This window comes from Anguilla rostrata, chromosome 11, assembly GCF_018555375.3.
Source record: "Anguilla rostrata isolate EN2019 chromosome 11, ASM1855537v3, whole genome shotgun sequence".
Classification (NCBI taxonomy): Eukaryota; Metazoa; Chordata; class Actinopteri; order Anguilliformes; family Anguillidae; genus Anguilla; species Anguilla rostrata.
Genome location: NC_057943.1, coordinates 22,015,659 through 22,041,510, shown reverse-complemented (window position 1 = coordinate 22,041,510; position 25,852 = coordinate 22,015,659). Strand labels below are relative to the sequence as shown.

At 39.0% G+C, this 25,852-nt stretch overlaps 1 protein-coding gene across 3 annotated transcripts in view; it reads right to left on the bottom strand.

The window, feature by feature from the left end:
• camkva (CaM kinase-like vesicle-associated a) overlaps positions 1-15,898 on the bottom strand; it is a 39,291-nt gene extending 23,393 nt beyond the window's left edge. The window contains exon 1 of one of the 3 annotated variants that reach the window (XM_064298759.1): positions 15,481-15,898. The gene's annotated coding sequence lies outside the window, so the exon portion shown is untranslated. Of the gene's footprint in view, positions 1-3,914; positions 4,174-15,480 lie in introns of those variants that run through there. The other 2 variants (XM_064298757.1, XM_064298758.1) reach the window with 2 other exon arrangements.
• Between the last annotated feature and the right edge of the window lie 9,954 nt (positions 15,899-25,852).

Sequence of the window (25,852 nt, the reverse complement as noted above, 5' to 3'; positions counted from 1 at the left end):
CACAGCAAGCCCATTACTTAAATTACTACATTGCTCCATTGCTTTAAAAAAAAAAAAAAAAATTATTTTCCTGGGCTCTGCCAACAGCCAAAAGCAATGGCATCACATGACGTCTCACTCACATACACTAATATATACATGTATACAAGGACTTAAACATGAGTCTAGTTTATGGTGCCTCTATAGAGAGTGCCCAACACAGAAACAGTGAATACCTCTATGTAAAATATGAGTAAAGATCCCCCCTTGAGGTGGACATATTTTATATGTATGTCTGATTGCTCTGCAACACTCCTGCTAATCCACAGTACCTGCGACAACCTCTAGACACCAGACTCATCATTGGGCAGAATATGGATAAAGCCTGTGATTTCTCACAACCAAGAATAGATCAGTGAAGTATACGATTGCCAAGCAAATTTCAGCGGCACTTAACTGGGCTTTTAGAGTGAGCTGGGTTAGAAGCACCAGGCAGAGCACTGCGGCAACCATGGTGAGAACTTAAGGATTTGAGATGACCTAAATGACCTTAACATCACCTATTACTGTCATCACCCCCCTCAGGTATATAAACTAAAGAATGGCACCAGACTATATCAGTGAGCCTCTGTCACTCTCACACACTAATAGGCTACTCATGTCATTCTGATGTCTAGTTTAACTATCAAAGGAGACCAAACTACGAAGGAAGCTCAACATACCAATGGTTTCTTTGAATTAGCTGGCTTAACAAAACCTACAGTAACAACTCCAATCGGGCTTAACCAGTACCATGAAGGTGGCTATCAATTTGCTAAGCGAAAATTGACTCATAAAGTTCTTTGTGAATTCTCAAAAAAGGGGCAGTGCCTACAACAATGAGCTTCTAGCGGAATGCATTTTTATTTATCTGCTTATTTTTGTTAGATGATTTTGCAAGGCTCATGAATAATTCATGAGCGTGTTTTGAGGGATGGGGGGGGGATTAAGAATTGAAAATTGAATTTTGTCAGATCCTTTAGCCTACATGTTTTGTGTTTGTGTTTTTGAGCCAAGTTTTTTCATGAAAAATCCTCAATGTGCAGCTAAGCCTGGCTGGCATGTTTTTATCATCACTCAAGATAAGATAGGGTAAGGTTGCTATGAATTATTCATGAATTATTTTGTAATCCTACGAAAAAAATACTTGTCTATGGGATCTTCCAGGAATGGAGAAGCCTTTTTTCCAAGGCCAAGGAGTTGATTGGTCAAAGGGCATTGCTTTTACATGTTTCAGTCTGTTAGCCTGAACATAACCTGCCCCAGACCCAGTTAGCCGTGCAGCAGAAGTTATCATTGCGATATACCCTGATTAAAAGCGAGTCAGCTCCATAATATGAAAAACCCAAGGGTTAAAGCTTAAGTTAGCTTCATAGCTCTCACATCATAGTTTAGGGGCATGCTTTCTTGGTCAAAGCCATAACACTCTAGAACACCCTTTTCAGCTTTAAAATAATGACACAAACTACTTCTGTGACCTTTTTTTAAAACTCGCTTTTACTACACTGTAACCCCTGTTGTGGATCTTTTTACTTTTTTAGTAACCTTTTTAGAGTTTCTTCTTTGTTATTGTTTTGATTTGCTTTCATTCTTCTTGTGTTTTGTAAAGAAACTTGTGCTTATGTAATAATAATTAGATGAACAACAAGTACAATAATGACATTTGCTTGGAATACATTTCAATTTTAGTAAAAATATAACACTCACAGATTCTCACAGATCCAGATCATAATCACGGTGCTAACCAAGCCCCCCAGGAGCGTTACTATGGTTATTGAAGGACCATATGCTCTGAATTGATTTCATTCCATTTTTTGTCACTGAGCAAGGACATCTTGCCCAACAGTCATTTCAAACAAGGAAAATAAAACTGCATTATGTGTACGTCTAGCTACCATCTTTTATGCATAGATGCCTGAGCTATTTTTTCTGTCCTAACTGGTTATTTTCATGTAAAGCTGACAGGCTAGCACTTCAAAGGCTAGTAAAATCAAGGACATCTCAACACTGAAATTTCAGCTAACAACTTAAGATAACTGTGAAACATCCCAAAAAGCCACAAAGCTTAGTTTTTGATGGCTTTCTGTCACAGTTCTCCAATAAGGCCATCTCTGGAGACAAGTTACATTTTGAGGTAATTAAATACTATGCTCATAAGAAGAAAATTAATGTGCAATTTCCTGGTTCCATAGAACCTCTGCAGCTCACAGTACTTTATGCTCTTCTACCAATTTAGTAATATTACTATAAGTTCTATTATATCCCCAAATTTTGACAGGCAGGTTTCTCCGTAAGAGATTGCATATAAAGTACTGTGCACATTTTAACCCTTTGACTTCAGGAAGCTGCAGATTTCTCAGGACCTCACAGTAATGATTGTGCCACCATCACAGGTTACCTGTTCCTGGTCCATACTCTAATGGCCAACTAGAGATTACATTACATGAGACCAATATCTCTTTTAATCCACATCAGATGGACCACATTTTCTCATAGCATCAGAGTATTTGAAACAAAATTTGGAGCATTTCCTCATCTACAAGACTGGAGTTTCTATGATATGAACTGTGAACAGTGTGGAGTATGTCAATGAGTATGATTTTATAGACACAAAGACTTATTTTAATGTTGTAAATACAGGGTAGTACAATCTTCTGCAAATGTAGTTTCTCTGAATTAAGACACAGTCTAAACCACGGGCAATATAGGACTCCTTCTTACGAGACATTTACTTACACAGTTCAATTGATAAATGTCTTGACTAGGGTTTGGGGTAATTACTTTTGATCCTCTGTGGAAACATAATTTCTTTGTGCTCTTACCTTCCTGTCATTACACTGTGCCAACACTGCATCCTCAAATCACCTTAATGCTGGGTACCTGTCATATTCTGCCCAAGACCTAGGCTTCAGTTCACTATTTGCAGTTTTAGAGACACTGAGCTCCAAGCAACATATGCGAATGGTCCAATGATCTATAGCTGCACTGACAGCAAAGGTCCCTCACATGAAGGTTGTGCTTAAAAATCTTTTTTTGCGTGGATCCTCACACTGAAACAAAGCTTTGAGTCAGTATTTCTAGAGCTCTTCTGCAGCTTTGTGGCTTTGCAAGAACCTTGAGATGCTCACAAACGAGAGTGTTGTATTAAATAGTTTATGATTATAATTAGAGAAATCCAACTCCAGTGGCTCACCATTTTTTCTGGAAGCTTTTATATTGTTTACCTCTAAAGGTGTGCATTCAAATATTCCCCCTCCTCTTCCAGGGCTGAACAAATGTAAATAAACATGCAATTACAACACAGTTATGATTAATTAGGGAAGAATGAAGGCAACAAAAGACTACTCATTGATCTGCTCACAGAGGAAACTCAGCATGAAAGACTTCATTACTCCCGTACTGTAACTGGGCAGAAGGGAGGACCATAGCTTCTAATATAAGAACAATATGGCACAGTTACTTAGGAAGCATGTTTCTGGTGTTGTTTTCATATCTCACTGTATGAATGGAAACTGCTCTTCTTGATCGGCAGTCACCTCCAGTGGCACAAAGGGTACTGTGAAGGAGATTACAAAGGCTATCTATGAAGAAATTCACCTGAATGCTGCTTCTCCTGTACACTGGAGGAGCACGAAGGGAACCAAACTGAAAGCACCACAGAACACTATAAAAAATTCCAAGTTCCAGAACCTGGGCGCTTCACACCCCTGAACATTCTGGGAAGCCAGCAAATAGAAAGCCTCTAAACATTCCAGAGCACTGATGAACAGAACACTACTGAAAATTCCAGAATGCTGCTGATACAGAAACCCCCTGAATATTGCAAGGATAAAGAACTCCCCAGAAAATGGGCTAGTGGAAACGGACTCCACACAGGTGAATTTTAAATAGCCTACCTGACTGATTTCCAACTAAAGGGACGCAGTGGACGCTGTTGTCCTCTGTCCGACGGCTGGATTCTGACCTGTCCAACGTTCTTGAAAACCGAACTGCTTCTTCTTTATGCCTCACTGCCTAATCTGACCATTCTGTACTGATGTTGTTTGTTGCCTTGGTTACCCTTAGTACAGTATGCAGTCCTACATATGCATCTTGGTGCTCTGCAATTCCTTTAGAACACAGCCAGCAGCCACATAAGGAGTGGGGGGAGGAGGATGTGCTTTGCGCATATCAGCAGCAATGTATGTGTGTATGGCTTTCTGTGCCCGCACAGCCAAATTTAGGAACTGGCTGGTCTCGTGCTCCTGCTCATCAGACAAGGTTCTGAGGAACCAAAAGCCTGTTTTGTTTTGCTTCATCCAACCAACAGGAATCAATCAACATTGATCTGAGACGATCCTGTTAACACCATTAGTCAAAGAGCTGAAGCAGACACACAACAGCACACCAAATAACCTATGTGAAGCCTTTCAGCAGCACTGCAGTATAATCTGCTGCCCCACTCTTCCCCTAAGTGCTGCTCCATTTCATTTCCCATTACAAATTTCAACTTGTTGGTCTCAGCTGCAATTAAATCTGCATATCTAGCTATGTTAGACAATTGCAACCATTGCAGTTATGTAATGTGCTGCAATTTGGCAAACAGGCCATGAATAAATACAAGCTGGCACCTATTCTCCCATGTCTCGATTTCTTCCATTTCTTTCCACATCGTTTTCTTATCTGAAAATATGCAGACATTGTTCTGTCCCTTTCTACAACCTCTGCTTGACAAAATTGACACCTTTCACTAATATACCCCTTGATTAAACCATACTTGCCAACCCTCCCGATTTTCCTGGGAGACTCCCGATTTTCATTGCCCTCTCCCGGTTTCCTCCCGGGGTCACAATTCTCCCGTATTTCTCCCGATTTATGACAGATTTTCACACCGTTTTTTCCTTTTTGTTATCAAAACCTGTTTCTGGTACTGTACAGCGTGTATAAGCCCTACGGAAATTCTACTGTTTCCACCCGGACAACAGTACAGTTACACCAAATGTATCGTTTCCATCCATGGTAACATGAACGCGAAGAGAGCTGATCGCCTCGTCCTCCTGTCGTGACGGTCTTTCAATCTGAGAGCATGACTTGCTGTGTACTTATTATTTTGTTATTTTCATTATTTAAAAGTCACCAGAATGCAGGAAACAAAGACTCTGAAACTCAAATTTTCTGGGGCAGGACCCCCATATCCCCTGCTTAGGTTACAAATTCCACCCTATTTTTGAGGTCTCAAGGTTGGCAAGTATGGGTTAAACACCCCTGGAGTTCACCAGGACAATTCCTGACATCTGGGTCTAGCAGACAAGGCTTGTCATCAATACTTATGGATTTATCTTTTGGAAAGAGTTATCTGGTCCACACAAGTCTGCTAGTGTATTTGCAATTAAAAGGACATGTAGGGTCATTAATATGAAAGGTTAACAGTTGTGCATTTTTGTTTGGTTAATTATCACTTGGATGTGTATACAAATTCAGAGTTTTATGTTTCTGAAAAAAGTAATTTACAGTAATTTCTCAGAAGCAGTTCCATTGGGTCAAACACTAACAAGTTCCAACAGATTACTTGTACCTCCTCAACTACATAGTCGATCAGACATCCTCAACTACATAATGCATTCTTTTTTATTATAGTCACCACTACGTACATATACACACACATACACACACACTCATGCACACACACATTTAGCCAATTTTCTGTACACATATAAATACCAAGTAAAGTCATCTGAACCTACAGTCAAAACTATTGCAGTTGCTTCACATCTACTCCAGTATAGCACTCATTTGTCAGTATAGCTTCTCTTACAAACCATTAGTACGGAGATATTAACCCATCACATCATATCAGCCAGTCCGCACATCATATTGATCAATTATTCAGGCTCTATAATAGAAATGTATTGTTATTCTGTGACAGTGTCAGCACTGATATTCCAAAAAAAAAAAACACTGCATTTTCTTCATAGCCCTTATGTACAACCGCTTCCAACCACAGTAAGTAGATTGCACCACGTGCAGCATGTCTGTTTGGTCTACAGTATATTAAATACTCAGACAGCTTCTGCGGTCTGCAAACAATGGTGTTTCTTCGGAAGCAGTTAATGCAGTATCCGCTCAGACTCGAGACTTCAGACAACCGACCATTTTCATGAAGTGATTTTCTCCCCTATGTTCTCACTCCAAGCCTAGTTCCAGCTAAGTGTTAATGGGATATGCAGCCATCACCAGCCTGAAACTGCAGTAAATGAGCAGAAAGGGGCTGCACAAACTTCATCGGACTTGCATAACATATTCTTTGGAAGATGAAAATGGTGAATGTGCGACAGTCTGAATCAAACATTTAACATTTAAAATTCCCCTTTAAATAGCTATTTGTAGATGTGATCAGGCAGAGAAGCTTTTTGAAGCTGGCTGGCATCATGCGGAACTCTTTCGGTGGAGATACAGTATGCTGGAGAAGCTCCCAGCCAGCAATTCCTGACTCTGTGTCCCTCTTCGCTGAACTCCCTCTGAAAATCTCCATTCTTCCCTCTTCCCTCAAAAAAACCTGCTGTCCACTCCAGTCTCTAAAAGTGCACTTGTTTCCCCACATAGGATCAGCAGTAGTCTCTAATATGAATGCACTAAATTTAAAATATAATCTCTTTCTCCAGCAGAATCCATCCCTCCTCATTTTTTCCAAAATGAGAACATTGCTCTTGTCTCTCAAAAAGGAGGACCAAATAATTTCTAGTTTGTTCCATTTCTCTCACACACTCTGTAGTCCTTAACATGAAAAAATATATATGTTTACCCCCTCCCCCTTTACCACCTCCAGTTTAGCCTTACCCAGTGATTTCTAAAAATGAAAGTGGAAGTTTTTTTTTAACCACAAATAATGGATAATGCACCTCAATACAGTCAGTACAGTCTATAACATGAATCCTCCATCTGAAGACTACCTGTTGGCTTTTTTGTTTCTGTAAACATCATTAAATGATGAGCAGCAGATATTGACCCTATCCCCCTAACAGCCACCCCTCCAGGGCGGATCCCCTTGGAATGACAGAGACAATATAAAGGGGTTTGATCCAGGATAATTTATAAATACATGTGTGACCTTACATAGCATTGTAAATCACTTGGATGTTGATTGAGTAGGCTCTCTTATGCTTCACATAAATCTCTGCTGGGGTGCACAGTTGCACGTGCATGCAATTGATGTCAAGAGATGACAGATGTTTGTTACAGCCTGTTGAGATAAGCACAATTCACTGCGGTATTCCCATTTGCTGAGGGATTGGTATGAGGTCCTTGGACAATGTATCCTCACCTACATCATCCCCCAATCCTTTGCCCAATCAGGTACTCCATGTGGCTGTGCAAATAAGGAAACAAAAACCCTAAAACAAATATGCCTCCATGTCAAAAAACACAGAAGGGAGAGGGGCCTCTCATATCTCCTCATTCTATGCTCATAAATTTCAAAGCAAAGAAGACAAAGTCAACCAAAGCCTCAGAGCTAGGCCTTTATATAACCCATTGACTAGACAATGGGTAACAGCTGTCATGCTGAACGAGCCACAACTACCACCATTCCTAAGAGTGGGGTTGATGCTGTCCGGCAGCTCTTCTAGGGAGCCGAAACACCTGAGGCACAAAATGGACGACACAATACATTTTGCTTCCATTCCATCCATCCCAGCATCATCAAAGTATTCGGCCTCACACTGGAGCTTTTAACTATCCATCCAGATTTTCTGGTTTTCTGGTTACGGGCTCCAAACATTCTAAAACAGGCTACAAAGAACAAACTGTATCCTCAATGAGTAAAAAAGAATTTTTTCAAATAAAAGCACTGTTGTAATATTGTATAACCATTTATATTTTATAGTCTCCTCCATTTTTAAAAAGGGTATACTGGTATCTGTTTTGTTTCATTCTCCCCCCTGATAATCAACACAGAATAATTTAATTAAATCCTTAGGCAGTGACAGCTACCGCCATAGTACAGGGAGTTTCACACACAGGCACACACACACAAACACACACACACAGGCACCCGCATGTACACACACACACACACACACACACACATACACGCACACACACACAGATCCGCAAATTTGTGCTAAATGCTGAAGCTGCTATCCTTAGAAACTGACTTAATGTGACAGTGAATTGCTCCGAGGGAATGCACAGCAATAAGGTGTCAGAAGCAAAATTTATAATGAAACAAATATAAGGTAATATCATGCTAAAATAATAATGTAGCAATGCGTAGCCTAGAGCAGAGGACTCTGTTATTTCCCCTTCCACCAGAATAGCTTTCAGTGCACGCACAGAGACATGACACATACAATATACTGTATCCAGCCAAATGTTTCAGTATGTATAGATGCCTGAATAATGCTTTCTAATGATGGTTATTGACACACTTAAGGACACCTTTCTAAACTGACCTTGACAGCACTATTATTGTGCTCAGTGGTAGAAATGTGTGATCTGCATTCTTGCCTTAAGGCTGTTATCCCAGGGACTGTAATACCTTGGCCCTAGGTTCAGTTTTATTTTCTGTGCAAACTGAGCTATACAATCAGCACCTGTCCTTACCTTTGAATCACTAATAAAAGCAAGTGTTGTCTGGCAAGATTTTTGTATTTGCTCCACACAACACACTGTTTTGAACCCCTCAAATTTAACTCTGAGTACAGGAAAGTAAGTAAATGCTTACTTGCTTGGAGTGTCTGAGTGGCTTTTGCACAATAGTTGCATGTGTGTTGACATCTGAAGGAAAAGACAGTATTCATTTTGCTCATTATTCATTCTGCTGATTCCAATCATCTGGGAAATATAAGAAAGTATACTGGAAGAAACTGCTGCCCAAAAGCTCTAGAGTACACCTCCCATAGATGGTGTAAGCAATAACAGAAAGAAAAAAAAATTGTCTGTTCAAATGTGATTTTCTTTAATTTTATACACCCACCCACACTTCAAAGGGGAAAGATCTCACATGACTCCCACCCAAAACCCACATGTCTGCCACTCAATTTAAAATACTGAAAATGGAAAATGACATCATCTGTCACTTTTCTTCACCTGAATACATGCGAGGATGACAGATAATGAAAAAAATTTTTTTTCATCAGCCAAGGAACCACAAAGTACTGTACTTTGAAAATATCTAAAATATAATAGCATTTAATTGTATTTTGACAATTCCAGAACTTCCCAGTATTTAGACTATGCGAAGGAGAGGGCCTGGTGGTACCGTGCGGCAAGCTGCCACTCATTGGCTCTGTTGTGTAACAGGGCCGATTGAGCCTTCGTGAAGCAGAAGGCCTTGGTTTATCTAGTCTTCAGGGAGCAGATTCACATGCGCTCCCCAGGAAGAGTGAAACGATCCATTCATTAGCAGGAACGCCTGCCACGGCACCGTAGCTGTTACACACCCCATATCACGTCACACACTGAGGGCCAGATTGGACAAATGCAAATAAAGTACAGCACTTTATGTGAAAGCCAAGTGGACAGTGATACCACGTTATCCAAATATAAGGTTTAAATGACAGTACTTAACTGGCTCTGACAGCCTGCAGTGTTGCTCTACTCCCCAATACAGTGGAAAGAGACCCAGATCCCTCTTGTCACAAAAGCATGTTACGTTATGTAGCCACAAGTACAAACCATTAAAATATCAGGATCTGGCACTGAAGAAAACAAGCAAAATACTCTGGTTATATCATACAATGTTTCAACATATTTCTGTTTTATCTTTGAATTTCACAGTGTTAAAATTATTTAGTTTTCATCTTTCATGTAATTGTGTAATAACCTTAAGGGGTATGACTAGGGCTGCTGTGGTTGTTTTTGGCAAGCCATGTGCATTATGCTTTTTTTTGTTTTAAACTCATGCCGGTAATTGAAATATACATAAATAAATAGATGTATTGTGTTGTAATACACAATTTAAAACCTCATATAGTTATCCCCAGAAGAAGCATTACAGTATAATCTGGAGAAATTCTTAAAATGAACTGCCCAAAGTCTTGGATAATAATGATGCATGTCCGGCAGCAAACTGTAAATGGATTGTGGTTTTCATAAACGTGGGTTGATTATATTCTCATATTTTATTATGCAGTCTGAATCATTAGCCAGGACCAAGGACTCAGGGAAGTAGAGAGCAGATGACACACCAAGGCTATTGCACAATACTCGCAGCCAGTAATGGTACCTCAATATTACTACAATAACCATAAAAAAGACAGGGAACATAGTGCATAATGGTCATGCAGCCCATCTGCTCTAATTATTTCCATGCTAAAGAGCAGGTGTTGGGAACTAAGACCATTGAAATACAAGTTTAAATCCCTGCAGGTCATGTAGTGGAGATAAAACTGGTGGCCCTACCTATGGGCCACGCCAGACATTGGCTAACACTACTGTTTTTGCTCAGACCCTCTTCAAATAACATAAAAATTCATACATAATTAATTTTGCTGCATGTTTATTTCAAGCTGATTTCAAGGGAGCAATGTTCAAAATTTGTTTAACTTATGTTGTTCGGTTTCATTAAAAAATGACCTAACATTAGACTGTCTGACTAGACACCTTCTGACACTCAATTGTGCATGATTTCGTAAATCGAAAGTAACAAACTCACCAAGCTAAAACTGGATAAAAACCAAAAATGGTCCCTTCCTTTGCCTAAATCACTTTCCCCAAATGACAGTTTGTAAAAATGCTAACACAAGGTGCCTTGCATTACTTAGCACCCAATGGCCTTCATCCCATGTATGAGAGGTATGTCTATGGTACGGCAGACTCCTCATGACATGATTTTATCTTGACCGAAAATTAATCCGGGTCAGAATTCGCCATGGTTTCCCCAGGGTCTCAGTTCTTAAAATTCATCAGCTGCCGTTCATAAACCCCATCCTTTCACCAGCTGGCATATATACACTCCTACGCACCACCCGCCGAGTGCCATTTATTTATGCTGGTGGCATAAATTCTGAATTAACATACCATTCGCATAAAGCCTCTCCCCCTGTCCCATGGTCAATTTAAATTATTTTTATAAATATGATCTTGCTTCCGCCTGTTTAACCCAGGGGGAAATGTAGCTTTGTCTATGCTCTTTTTTAATTTTACCAAATTAAACAAATATTTTAGGGGGGAATTTTTGCAGGCCAGAAATATTGCTGGGGGGCCAGATTCTTCCCACGAGCCACCAATTGCCAACCCAGGCACTAGAGACTATCCAGCACTGCATTAAGCCTGGCCTCAGACACTTCAAACGTCTTTGCCTCTACCACAGGAGCTTGTAAGATGTTCCACCCATTGACAACTATAAAAATGCCCTGACGTCAGTGCAGAATTTACCTTGAACTAATTTTGATCTATTCATTGGCCAGTTGCTCAAATGCAACATAATAAATTGAATTACAGTCAGCTGTCTGTGAGTGTTCTGTGCTGTTGCTTCACATTGAACATGCCATCACTCTTCATCCTCAGCTCTTGAATTATTCTCCCATTTGGTACTGCAAGAGTGCACTGGAAATGCACTTAATTCATCTTCTATTTACTGCTCCACTTAGGAACATTATGCCTCATCCTTGGCATGTAAGTGCAAGTCGGTGTCTTATGGTGCCCGTCAGCCGCACCACCCGCAGAGGCCCCTTCATCATTGGTCCTGTCACTCATATCGCACTTGGATGGAAGCCACTGCTGCAGCCAACAGCCATCATCCAACACTGCTGCCCTGGCCATCCAGTTCTGACGGTAGTTATGGTGTCTGTCAAACTAGAATTAATTTCCAGCTGAGTGTAAGACTGGGTGACTTTGCTTCAGGACCGGAGCTGATGGTCGTGTCTCTTCTTTTGCGCGTTGGCGGAAGTGGGCAGCTTGCCAAATGACACCTTAGTGACGGCATTGTTTTGGCTTCCAGATGGAGGGGAACCAAAAATTATCTCTGGCCAACACACTATATAAAAAGGACAAGCACATTGTTATGGTCAAAGAGACCGGTGTCTTCACCTAAATTATGTAGGTTGTCTAGACAGGAGATAATTTGATCACATAATGCAACTTGTCCCCAGCCTGAGGTCAGACACACAGAGGCAAAAGTGTTGTACTTTATGCAAAGGTAGGCAACATGCCTTCAAGTTAACTATGTTAATACCAATGTTCAAGCATCCTCACAGTCCACTACACTTCAAAGGTCACTGTGTTCCTCAATCAGATACTGATCATAGGGAATGCAACTGTACACCAAGGTAGATGTGGCAAAACTTGCAGGACATGACAAACACTGCCCAGAGATAATTTATACCAAAAGGTCTATACCGTGGCTGTCTGTTTCTCAGTATGCTGACGGGGTCATAGAACATGTGTGATTATATGTGAAATGTGTGCTGGCTGACTGGTTACCAGTAAAGCACAACCTAGCTCTCTCTCTGATTAACATCTCTCCTGAAAAAACTACCATTTAACATTAAAGTACAGAAAAACCTGAAGCAGGAGTCTAGATTAGTGTCTCGTTAATAAAAGCATATCCTTTCGAAGAGTAATAAACAATTCAAGAATAAAACACCACTAATTCACAATGCGATTCACATAGCAACTGCAAGCAGACACAGCGCGTACATAAACATGCTCTTTATTTTAATGAGCAAAGCTTTCCTTAGTTCAATTAGAAATTAAATATTACATAATGAGGGGAGGACGCATACTGTAAAAGCAAGCCTGACCAGTGTCATGGAAACTAGAACAGTCTGCCAGAAACAGAAACCTATTTCTTTAGAGATGAATGGTGGAAAAAGTTGTAAAATTATAGATGCTGATGAAATGTACTTTGTGAATGAAGAATATCAATTTAATATCCCTGACAGAAATTAAACACTGCCATGTTCAAAAACTTACATAAAGGTACTGTAAATTAATATTTTCCTGGTGTATAAAACTAAAATCTTTGAACTTGCTACCACACAAAAAGATGGACCTCACACTTATGACTCATGATTAGTTCAGGAACATTGCAGGAGTCCTGCATGACAAAACGTTCTCAAAATCTTCTCTTTTATTTTATAAGCCTGGGTAGGGTCACACACTGCAAACAGCATACGATGTCAATGGGTTATACATTTAATTTCCAATGAAGAACAAATTAATGAAGCATTACAATAATTGTTTCAAACATTCATTTAAAAAGTATTACAATTATGTTATAAATACATTTTAAATACAAAGTTAACGTAACTCAAAATGAGAGATAAATGGCATTGACAACATAAAAAACTCCTAACATTTCCAAAAAGAGGTGGCATTACAGTCTTTAAATTTAATGAGACATGCATCTGTGGACTGAATCCCTCTATCTTTTGCACCTCATCATTTCCCCCCTTTGCCTGTTGTATGTTCTCATTCCCCCGTGCAGTATGAAGAGTAACATACTTGGTCAATAACACCAGAAATGCAATGAAGCTGATTGATTTGGATATTTATCGTACATTTGTCATGATAAAATGCAGGCAATATATGGTCATTAAAATACATTAAAAATAATTACAGTAATCATAACTAAAATAAAATTAGAGTGATTCTCTTAAATGTATGTTCTCATAGTATTGTCCTTTAAGCTGGTAGAGAAACAATATTTGCACCTGCATACGTTTCAGTGTGTCAGTATTCTACATGTTTATATAAATATGGTTTCACTACCGTACATGTTTGAATGACAATACTATGAGTAATTTCTGATGTACTTGAGGTGTCTGATATGGAAAGCCCTGTAAATCCAAACTGTTTTAAGTGGCGGGGCCCTTCGTGCGCATGACCTTATCTCAGGACTACTGTCAAACTTTATTCTAGTAATATTAGAAAGTCCGCAGACTCCTGCGTTTCCTCGAGCGTATTCACAGTTCATGAATGCCATCATAGCTCCGCACGCTCACAATGCGTCCCGGAACGCGTGAACATAACCGCTGAACTACAACCGTGCAATCTGACATCTCTGCGCAAGACACGCTTGGGGTTGGGAAACCGCGGAATGCGGGTGCGGTTGTATAACCTTCTGTTGCTCCGTTCACAAACATCTCCCGAATTATAAGTCTTTGGGTGGCAACAGAACGTGAACACATTTTTCATCCTTTTTGCAATTTATTGTTACGTTCAAGAAATGTTTAATGTGCATAATAGCTACTGTACAGATAGTAGTAGGCTAATACCGTACATAGCCTACGTACGTTTGTTTTAACTTTAGTTCGCTAATAAATCAAATGTTAGCTTTTAAAATGTCAATGATGATTTTATGTATGCGGGTATAAAATCGTAATCATAAAATCAGGTAATTACGGTATATTCGCAATGCTGTCTCGCATCTTGTGACACAGTTTACATTATTTATTAAGAGAATAATATCAACAGCAATGTGTTACAGGGTCTGTCGGTGTATTAGTCCATACAAGACTAATTATAACATTATATGCTATTATAACAACGTGCACTGAAGAATATCAGCCATGTGAACTTTTACTGTATGTTGCGCAGACGCCGTTATCATTTTTATGTAATTACGAATTTAAATTATTGCTCATTTAAATGTAAAGCCGAGTTTGCTCATGCCAACTGCATTTTTTGATTTTTTAAAAAATGATTCGTCCTGCCCGGAAGCTTTTTTTATTCACAAACAAAACTTTTTATGCAACATAGTTGATAAAATAGCCGCTCTTTTTGTAAGAAGCAAAATATTAATATGCGTAACTCATTCAAAGGGCATGCAATGCCTTTCAAATCTCTTAGTCACGGACACTTTTGAAGAGCAGTTAACTGTTCCTTTGGAAAATACATAGGCTACACAATTATGACGCACAGTCTACATTATCTTTTGAAGTCTATAGAGTCTATTGCCCTGCATCCAAAAATCACATACTCTGTTTTCTTTTTTTCTATCTCAAAATTTAACTGGAAGCTACGTACGGGATTAAACATAAAGTTAGCTAAAATAATCAAATTTTTAAAATCTTATTCCTATCTCATTTGGCTGACTGATAATTTTGCCTGATTGATTATTTTGGATGTAGTCTTTTAAGTTTATGACGCCAGTAGCCTACCTACAAGATGCGTTTACATTCTCCTCTTCTGCAATATGACACTACTGGACAACCGCGCAAAAAAAGAGATTCGAAATTAAGTCAAGAACGTAGCTATTGCAGTAAAACGAATCGTTTCCCAAGGCACACAAACTGTGATTTTGTGCAATTCTCTTGACATAAGTGTCATTTTAACTCTACCAAGTTGCAGCTAGGGCATTATGCGAGGCGCATATCGCACTGGACTCGCAACAGCGCTGGAATCTTTGAAATTTCATTAATAAATATTTTATAGGAAATTTAAACGAAGCTCAACGCAATGAGAACTATATGGCATTGCTTTTCGCTTTGCTAATTGCAAATGAATAACAACCGAATGGCCGAAATTGCGCATACTTACCTATAAAGCCAGTTGGTCTCTAAATATGTGGTCCACTGTGTTTTTATCTACCCAGTCTTCCTCACCGAAAGAATAGGTTGTTTTTTTTCAAATGAGACGAATCTTTTCCTGGCTGTCGTACTGACGAGAGAAAACTTATTCTTCTTTTTTCTTTAACAGGGCTATATCCCAACGTTTCTGTTCCATCCACTATGCGCTTTTCAGCTAGTCCGAGATGGAGAGGTCTACACAAGGCGAAAGAGTAAGAGCGCGCGATTGGGGGGAGGGGGGTGGTTTTATTTGACAAGCAGCTGAGAGGTGTGGTTTTCCAAAAACTTAAATTATATAACTGTATGCCTCGTTTCTTTATCCTAGCCAGACAAATCAATAAAATTTTGCCGAAACTGGAAAATGTTAGTGTTCGGTTTAGCACTGGAAAACTCAATCGCTGATTTTTCCCCCCAAAACCTTCCTGTACGACTTGCAAATTGATGTATATACATGATGGTGATGATGATGATGATGATGTCTGCCCACGAACGAATATGGCTGCTATGCAAAACCCATTCTTTACACTTAAATGCAGAATCATCGCACAAGCTAAAGTGAATTTCCCTTTAGAAGTATGGCCAAGTAAAGTACCTTCTTTGTAAAGAGTACAGTATGTGGAATTTATCAACAGAATATAATCTGGGGTCAATGTAAACTGTAACTGAACTAAAACTAACAGTTCCTTTCAGCAATTATGTGAGTGGATTTATTTATTTATTTTAACGTTGACCTAAGTCAATTTTAAGGTGTTTATTAACCAATACTGGAATATTGAACTAGATGGTTGGCCTTTATAAAACAATACAGTATGCGCCACCTTTAATAATAGTGTAACAGGGTTACAAAAAGTTAGATCCACTTCATTAGGGCGACATAGCTCAGGAGGTAAGAGCGGTTGTCTGGCAGTTGGAGGGTTGCCGGTTTGATCCCCCCCCCCCCTGGGCGTGTCGAAGTGTCCTTGAGCAAGACACCTAACCCCTAACTGCTCTGGTGAACGAGTGGCATCAATTGTAAAGCGCTTTGGATAAAAGCGCTATATAAATGCAGTCCATTTACCATTAGAAAAGTAAACAGACCTTCAGCAACTCAGAGAAAATATACTTTAATTGCAGATAATCTTCTTTAAATCAGCCTGTGTTTAAAGTGGGTGTTCAGCTCTCACAAATAAATGCACAGTCTGTGGGTGAACTCACCCACACACAAACGCTGTGATGAAATCTGTGAGTGTTTCTCTGGCATGCCAGGCCCTCCGTTCACTGTGAGGTTCACACACAGCACTGTAATGGCTGGTGGATGCAGCCCTTCAGGGGTTTTACTTCCCTAGGGCCACTTGGGTCTAAGTGACTTAGGATGAGTATATGTGTGCACATCCCCGTAAGTGTCTTCTGTTGTCAGAAATCTGTGGCCATTCAATAAAATAGTGAAGTTGCTGACCAGATGTCATAAAACCTGACTTCGCTTTTGTATCCCTCTGTGCCTTAAAGCATAAAGCATGTCACTTGGAAAGGACTTCCCAGAGGAGCCAATGTAGAACCATTTATATATTAAAAGTATGTTGACACCCTGTGGACATGCTATGAAGGACTGACATCACAGATAGACAAGGCATAATGGAAATAGAAATGCAGTTCTTTCTAACAGCTTTGAGGGCGTACTATTTCACAATCGTGAATGGTTCTGCTTTTTGCTATATGGCCAACTTAAAAGTGAGGCTGCCCAATGGGTCAGCCAGTGGAGCTGACATTCCATGTCTTTCCTATATTAAGAGAATGTTGAGATCAATTAACATCTCTGATTCCTCCCGTGTGTTGTATAAAAAAATATACTAACTTTGGTCATTTGGGGTGGCACTATAGGATCTCCCAATTTATACTCAGCAGACCAAGGTACTCTTTTATTCCCAAAACCGATCAGGCTGCTCAATAAACAGCTGAGCTCACATGAAGACACTGAGAAAGTATGATCAGGGGATCCTGCATATGATGAGAGAATGAGCAGGTGCAATGAGGGGTTTTTGGGTAGTGAGTCTTCTGGTTTGGTTAAGTTTGTTTGGCTTTGGTCAAGTCTCTTGTGTGTTACATCATGCCAGTGTATATGAATGAATATCATAGAAATGTGTGGAATAGAGCTCCTTATGATGCAAAATTTTTTTTTTACAAGAAATCAGACAATAAGGCATTATCATACCCTAAATTATACAGTATATATGGACCCTCTTGGACTAATGAAATGAAATTAGTTCAAATGAGTTAAATACCAAGCATTTCATTTTAAATGATATGAGCAGGTTATTAATGCATTTTTGTGTAGGGTTTGCTTAGTTGTCTTCTGCAGACATATCTATGAAGTTTGTGCTTGTTGTGAAAACAGGGATTTTGTAATTACCATTGCAGTTACTATGACTGCTTTGTTGCACATTGACTTCAGTCTCCAGAAACAAGCTGTGTTTGAATGTTAGGGAGCTGATAAAAAATTACTATTTTACTTTTCCCTCTCTTCCTCTTTTTGGCACTAAGAGGTTGTTTTGGAGCAATTAGATATTACATATTCTGGTTTAGTTGTGATAAGTTGTTGTTTAAAAAAGTTTTTGTCCCAATTTAGATTGGAAACAACTCTAAAAGTCCTACAGATTAAGTTACAAAAATGATGTTGTTCAGCAGGTACAGTAGGCTTACTGTTTCAAGTGGGGAAACACTTACAGGTGATGTTTCTTGTCTTTTCTTTTGCCTAGCATGTTGAAGAAAAGATTTGATTCATATGATTTTGTTTGAAGCTTTACGTGGGGGAGCAAGCTAAGCTATGCTAGGCTTCACTGATTTCAAACTAAAATGCCTTTTATTAGTTCATTAATTGTCCTGAAAACGGAAGGAAAAAAAACTTGGAATATGGCATTATGATATCGTACATTCTATCAATATTTCATATATTGGCGGAGCTGAAAATCATTATTAGATATAGACTGCTTTATTATTAAATGCATTCGAATCACTTGAATTGGAATGATTCCATTGAATGGATTTTTCATCACTGCATCTGTTACCCCTATATCTGATATCCTTAGAAGCAGGTACAGTAGTACTATATAGAATATGAAAAATTGCTCCTTCACCTTCCTCCTCATTCTCACAGGATGCTCTACCTTCTCTTCCATCTCCATCATATTTAGTCTCTTTCATCATCTCTTTCTCTAGTTGACAGCAGTCTACTGCTCCTGTACCCCCTCCCCCAACCCCCTTCCCTTTGGTACAGTCTGGGCTCTCAGAAAAAAATGGGCAAATGCGCAAACAGCAAGCTGACTCACTTCAAAACTACCAGAGCAACTGCAGGAGCAACAAAAGCTCCAGTTAGAATTTTAAATCAATCATATATTCACTGAGAAACCATAGTTACATCATGAATCATTGTAGTACAATGCAGTATTGTATACTAAATGGACCTAGCTAATTTTATTTTCTTTAATACGTAATCTAAGCTTTGAACTTTATTTCTAAAGAGTGCATTGGAGTTGTATTTTTCCTCACAGCCTACAGCATAGTGTATTACTAACAGAATGTCATGGATTATTCTATGCCCCTCAAAAGTTCCAGATCACTTGTTGATTGGACCACAGTTTACTTTAGGGAGACAAGAAGCATCTTTTGCTGTCATTCATTTCCTTGTAAATAAATGTAGCTAAAATGTGACATATAAATCACATACAGTATTACGTAAAGAAGTTAAGACCAGAAGTTAACATGAAATCCAGAAAACATATGCAACCCTCCAGGACATGCTCCTGCCCTGTTGCTTGACTCTGGTTTTCAGACTTGGCTGTGGGGACCCATTGCGTATGCTGATTTTAGCCGTAAGTCTCCATTACAGTGAATAGGATACAGCAAAGCAGCCAGTAGAGAAAGAGCTCCACCTTTATAGTGAAGAGAGCTGTCTACAGCTGGAGATGATGTACTGTGGAGGCCATAGACTGTTTGGGTGGCATTTAACTGAATATCAGGAGCATTGGAGGGTTGCGATTGGGCACCTGTAGTTTAAAAAATAAAAGTTTTTCAGCCAAAAGGGAACTTTTGCTGTTTCTGGGTAGGGGGAGTATGCTCCAGCATATGTTGGTATTTACCTGTGAATGAGCCAGATGGAGGCTAACTGGGAACCAACTTTGTCTCCAAAGCTGATTAAGAGTCACCTGAACCATATGTCGGTTTGCCTTCTGCATTAAAGTTCAGAGTACTGAGCTTTGAAAGTTGGAAGCCAATGAAACACAGATTCATGCAGTCTCTCTCTCTCTCTCTCTCTCTCTCTCTCTCTCGTGCAACTATGATTACATCTATGGTTATCCCCTATTTGTAAAACCCTCAAGTCTGTTTCCTTACCCACTAGTTCATTCTAAATGGTAGCATCCCAACAGCACATTCTCTGACACAGATCACAGGATTTCCCTCTCTTCTAAAACACTGCATGAAGCAAAACCATTTTTTCTCACACAGCTGTATGAAATTTTCCAAAGTCTGGTTATTATGATTAACACTTGAGCTTGCTTCTTTTTTATATTGTTTATGGGAATTCATTCAATTGTATAATTACACTACATTCGGTAGCAAAATATATTTACTGCATCAAGGGATGCCGATTTTGATTCAATTCTGAGGGTGTAATGCAGTGGTTCCATGTAATCACATTAGTCCTCGTTATAACCTTAATTGAGAATAATACTGTAAATGTCTGGAGAATATACATCATCATCATGGATAAAGAAAGTCTTTGCTGTGATTAGCACAACCATTCAATTTCAAATAAGTGAGTCCTATAATTGAGTATTAATGGCAAAGTCATTAATATAAATGATAAATAAACTTTGATCCTTGCCGTTATAACTCTGACGTTTAGCATAAAAAACATGAATGTATAATTATCTTCATGATTTTTCTTTGGAAAGTTTAATGTGATGGTATATTGTTATTGAAATAAATGAGAATATGTTTTTTTCCTTGAAGACTGTTTCTGCCTTCAAGGAAAAAACATATTCTAAAGCCTTCTTAAACAAACTCCTTGACTGAAAATTATGTCTAAAAGTATTCTAAACACTTAATTTTGTCTTGTTGTGTTAATCGTGGGTGGATCAATGAAAAAGACAGGAAAAACTATTTTACTGTATGTAAGAATGCTTGTTTTGATAATGACCTGCTCTGCAAATTGATTTCATGTCATGTGACTGCACGCACAGTTCATTGCAGCATAAGTGCTATAATTAAAGAATATGCTCATTAAAAGATACATTGATTGAGGACGCATTCACTGACCTGAGGGCAAGCAACAATGTACTGTATGAGTTAATTTTTCATAAAAAAAATTAAAAAAACCAAGTCCACCACAATCTGTGACAAATTTTAAAAAGGAAATATGATCCATAGGCTTTCTGCACAGAAAACATGCCATAGAGCAAACAATGTCTTTGCTGAGAGTTTTTCATTCATAAAAAGAAAAAGCCAATGCAGGAAATAGTTTTCAAAGTCATCACATGTAGTAACAATTACAAAAAACATCATTAATAAAACGTAATTGCATTTTATTTGTATAGCAGTTCATACAGTAAAGAGACGCTGTCACATAATTGCTTTGCCAGAAATTGGAAAATTGGGAAAGACCAAGCCTGAATCCCCCCCAAACAATCAGCAAACTCTCCAGTTGTAAGAAAAAGCAGTCAAACAGTGGTGTGGAAAAAAAATTCCAGGAGGGAAGAAATCTTGGACGAATATTAGACAAAGGATACCTGAGTAAACACAAAACACATTTTTTTAAATTATTTAATTTGTTTAATTTAAAAGTTATCAAACACCCATGTGACCCATGTTTCACGGCATTTCACAGTAAGAACGTCATACCAACAGTCAAACATGGTGGTGTAGCATAATAAGGTGGTAATGGGGAACCTATTGGACCAAATAACCATAGTGGTTCAGAGGATTACAGCCAGGGGTATTAAACTAACTGGTTAAATAACCTATCCAAGCAAACAATGGTAAAGACTAAGGCTATATATTTGGGCCTCCATGTTGCATCATGGCATAGGCTTCAACAAGAAGAGGGTCAGAGCGAATTCAGGGTGGGGGGGGAAGGGGTGAAGCCCCAAGGAAAAACAGACATGGAAGGTGGCCTGTTAAGTGGTGTTGGGCTGGGGTTAAGGTCCCCAGGTCAAGGTGGGCTGACACCACAACTTTGTACTAACTAAACATAAATAACATAAGAATACCATAAAATAATGTACATTTCATGGCATTGGAACAACAATGCCCCTGAGTTTCCAATTTAACTCTGGATGCACACAGCCTGGTTCATTCTTCACTGTGAGATTTGCTAGCACAACACCACATACATTCAAATGCAAAAAGATAAGAAAAAGTCATTCTTTATATTCAAGTCTATTGGGTTCATTCAGAAAAGAAGTCTTAAATTCTTAGGAAAAGCTGTGTTAAAATTGTACTTTCCCCAGATAGTCATTACATGTAATGGCTGTGCTGCTGTCAACTATGACATTGCATATAGAACATTGAACATTGAACGTTGAATCACTGAACTGTGGCCAGGTTTACCTGAGCACTGTGCACCAAGAGGTAAATAAGTAGCTACAGTTCCATCTCTGCCAGAGGGATTCAAAATTAGAACAACAAGCAGATAGAAAATTCCATTTCAGTTATCTGGATTGACACGTGGAACAACAATTTATTTTTTGACACACTTATATGCAGCAAACAGACACCCTACCAAGTAACCTCCAAGAATAGTGGTATCAGCATTGGTTCTGATATGATGGTACACTGTTGGCTGGTGCTCATCACAGATGCAGCAAAGTAAAAAAAAAGGCATTAAATTATGGTAGCAATAAACAGATGGCATAATCAGCCAATCTAAGAGACGTTTGCACAGTGCAGCATTTCTGAATGTCAGCAGGCAGAATAATAAATGCACATATAGATAAATAATAAAACACATGAATAAATAATAGAATATTTAAAGTGGACTAGAAACTGTGGAGTCTGGAGCTCTGCAGGGTCTGATATACTGTAATGCCTATGTAGCTTGATCTTGAAGAACAAGAGCTGATGCTGATTGCAACCTCCTAAGAAAATGAACTTTGATTAGAATCCTTCATTGAAGAAATTGTTCCAGGGCTGGAAATTTTCAAAGAGGAAGAGGTTTCAGCCAATAGGAGTGATCTATGCTGGAGGGACTGAACAAGATGGTCATTACTGACCTAATTCCAGCTGAGAGATACCTCCCTCGTTAGAGCTATAACTGTTTTGATAGAAGAGATTGGGAAAAGCAGTTTTTTTTTCCAGTCTTACTCGCAGGAACATTGCACTGCTGCAGTGCCCTTCGCCAATTCATGAGAGGGTACACAAGGAGAGGGAACACAGTGCCAGCTGTCAGTTTTCACTCCGCACTCTTTCACTCAGTCCAGTAGACCCTCCTTCCCTGAGCAACGCTACAGGCAGTTATGCAGTCCCCCGAGGGCTGCCAGCCAGTTAGTCACAGGCACAGTCAGGATTCTATGACACACTGTGAGGCACATCAGATCCTGAAGCTCAAAAAACTGTCTATCGCCGAACAATTTTCAGGTGATAGATATCTAGTTGGACATTAATTCACCTTTCGTGTATAAGAGAGGGTCTCCCATGGGTACACAGCCTGGAGGTGAATGTAGCTTGATAAAGACTGGGGATATTTATGTTTGCTTTTACTTATTTATTATACTTATTTTCACTTATATTTAAGCATTGCCGAATTACACATTGCTGAGAGCCAAAAAGCAGCATACAATCCAGCCTACCTTTAAACAGAAATGGGCATTTTCTGAGTTAGCAAGGCACGTATTCACTGTACACTGAGTTGAAACAACTAATAATATAATTAGAAATTAAATGCACTGAGGACATAACCCAGAAAAAAAAAAAAAAACATTAAAAAAATAGTTAAAATAATAATAATAATAATGTCAATATGTGAAGCTTTAGAAAACAGCTCAAGCAATATTATTGTTTGTGCATTAGTATGGAATATTTTATGTCGTTATGTCTTCCATTCTACAGCTACAACAGAAATAGAACACCAGAAAAGAACAGGATATAGACTGAGCCAGAGACATCCTGAACATGAGACACAAATGCTGGCAAGACAAGACACAAAACACAAAGTTTTTCAATGCAGAACAGTATATTCTGGATCAGGATGTGCTTTGGAGTACATGTGCATCTGGGGCACATGCTATTGAAGGGGGGGGGTATGTGTGTCATTGTGATATGTATGCCTAACTGGGTATGAACATTGCTGGACACTTACGGAACAGGCATTGCACATTCACTATAAAAATAACGGGCCACATCAGCTTTCTTATAAACAAATCTGTGGGTGCATATCAGTTCCACATGCCTTTCAGTTTATCAAATTAAATTGGAATCACAAACTAAATGTCTACAAAATAGATGTGTTTCTTTTTGGCTCCATGCATGACACTGGGCTCAATTGGGGCAGCTGGTCTGCCTTGTAGTGGTTACCATGGCAGCAGGGAATTGTTGCCCAGAGCACCAACTGCTCTGTGGGAGGTGCAAGGCTATCACCTGGAGTGCTGCACTCACCCCCTTGAGGGTGATGAGGAATGCCACAGTGGGTGCCACCATTCGGGCTCCAGAGAGGAGGCAGCATTCTAACATCCAGCCCTCGTGATGTACCAGTTCTACTATAAACTGTGACTCCAGGGACTATCTGGGAGAAATTGAACATGGTGCCCTGTACTGTGCCAATCATTTGCGGCCAAATGGACACCGTACATACTACAGTGTGTTGCCCTGCAACCTGATAAATGAATGTAATGTAACGCAATTAAATAAATAATACCGTGACCTGCCACAGCAGTGGAACATGATCTGCATTTGGCTCATTTAGTGCTCACAGTGCACTGTGAGATCAGACGGAAATCTCAGGACAAAAAGAACAAACGAGATGAGTGCGCTTTGTATGTCGAACATGTCTTTGCATCAGGACCTGGAGCTCAACAAACCCCTGATGTCTCAGTTCAGAACACGGTAAAGCCTAGAAAATTCTCTGTGGATGCTTATCATGCATCCTTACATGACTGATTTAACACCAATATCATTTCTTGTCACTGCAGTCACTGTTTACATGATTCTTCAATCATATATAACTACCATTTGATGCATTACGTGGAGATATTGGAGGCAACTTTACAACTGTACTATAGCACACTTTTTTACCATAAGATTTAAAACCACCTCAGAAATACCTTCAGTAGGATATGAAGCTGCCATTGATGCTAGTCTTTGAAAGCATAGCCCACATTGATGAATCAAAGTTTCACATTATAAACACTGTTAAACCCTGCTGGTTTCCTTGACAACACAGTTGATGCATCCTCTGAAAGCATCATGACACTCAGGAGAAAAAAAGAGAAAATCTTCATAATAACGAACAAGCCACAGATTGGCAAGCACAACCTGTCACTGCGATGAGCATTTTGTAAATCAATTCAATGCAATGGTGGCAAAGAATTTATTCATATCAAGGGGAATTGCATCATAATATGCTAAAATGCAGCTTTATTTATCAGATACTTTGCTGTTTGAGCCTTTAATTGCAGAGAACTTTAAGAAGTGAGTGATGTAATGGAGCTAATTATTTCAATTAATATGCTATCTTCTTGTACCTTCAACTGCATCCATGGATCAAGCTTTGCATTAAAAAAATAGACAATTTCTGCATTCTGTATGTTTTCTCATGAAAACCAGAACCCGTGAATAGAAATCTCCATGTGCACTTGACCCATTTTTCATCTCAATTTTCTTTTTATTCAACTTCTATTTTAAATAGAAAAACAACACACAGTTGTATTTCTTTACTGTGTCCTTATGTTTCAATATGGCTTAAAACAAGTGAAAACCAGAAGTAATTAACAGTGACATGACAGAGCAGTGGAAAATGAGCCATATCTTGCTGATTCAGTACTTACATAGCACTCCGTGAGATGAGATGTGAAAAGAGGTAAGTGCGCAATGCATGCCTAACATGCCTTTGATTTAGGACTTCAGAACAAATTCCTGATGTGTCAGTTCTTCATTTTAAAAAAGTATGAAAAATCAACACTACCAGCGATCAAAATAAAAATATTCCTTGTTTTTAACTAATGACAATTGAACACACAAAAGCATGCAATGGGTAATGACCATTTACTGTACTGCCATTGCTAGAATACAGCTTCATAGTGCAACAGAACAAATAGCATGCACTTTTTTTAGCCACCCTTTATGAGTGTCTTTTTACAAAATGTTTTCACTCTCAG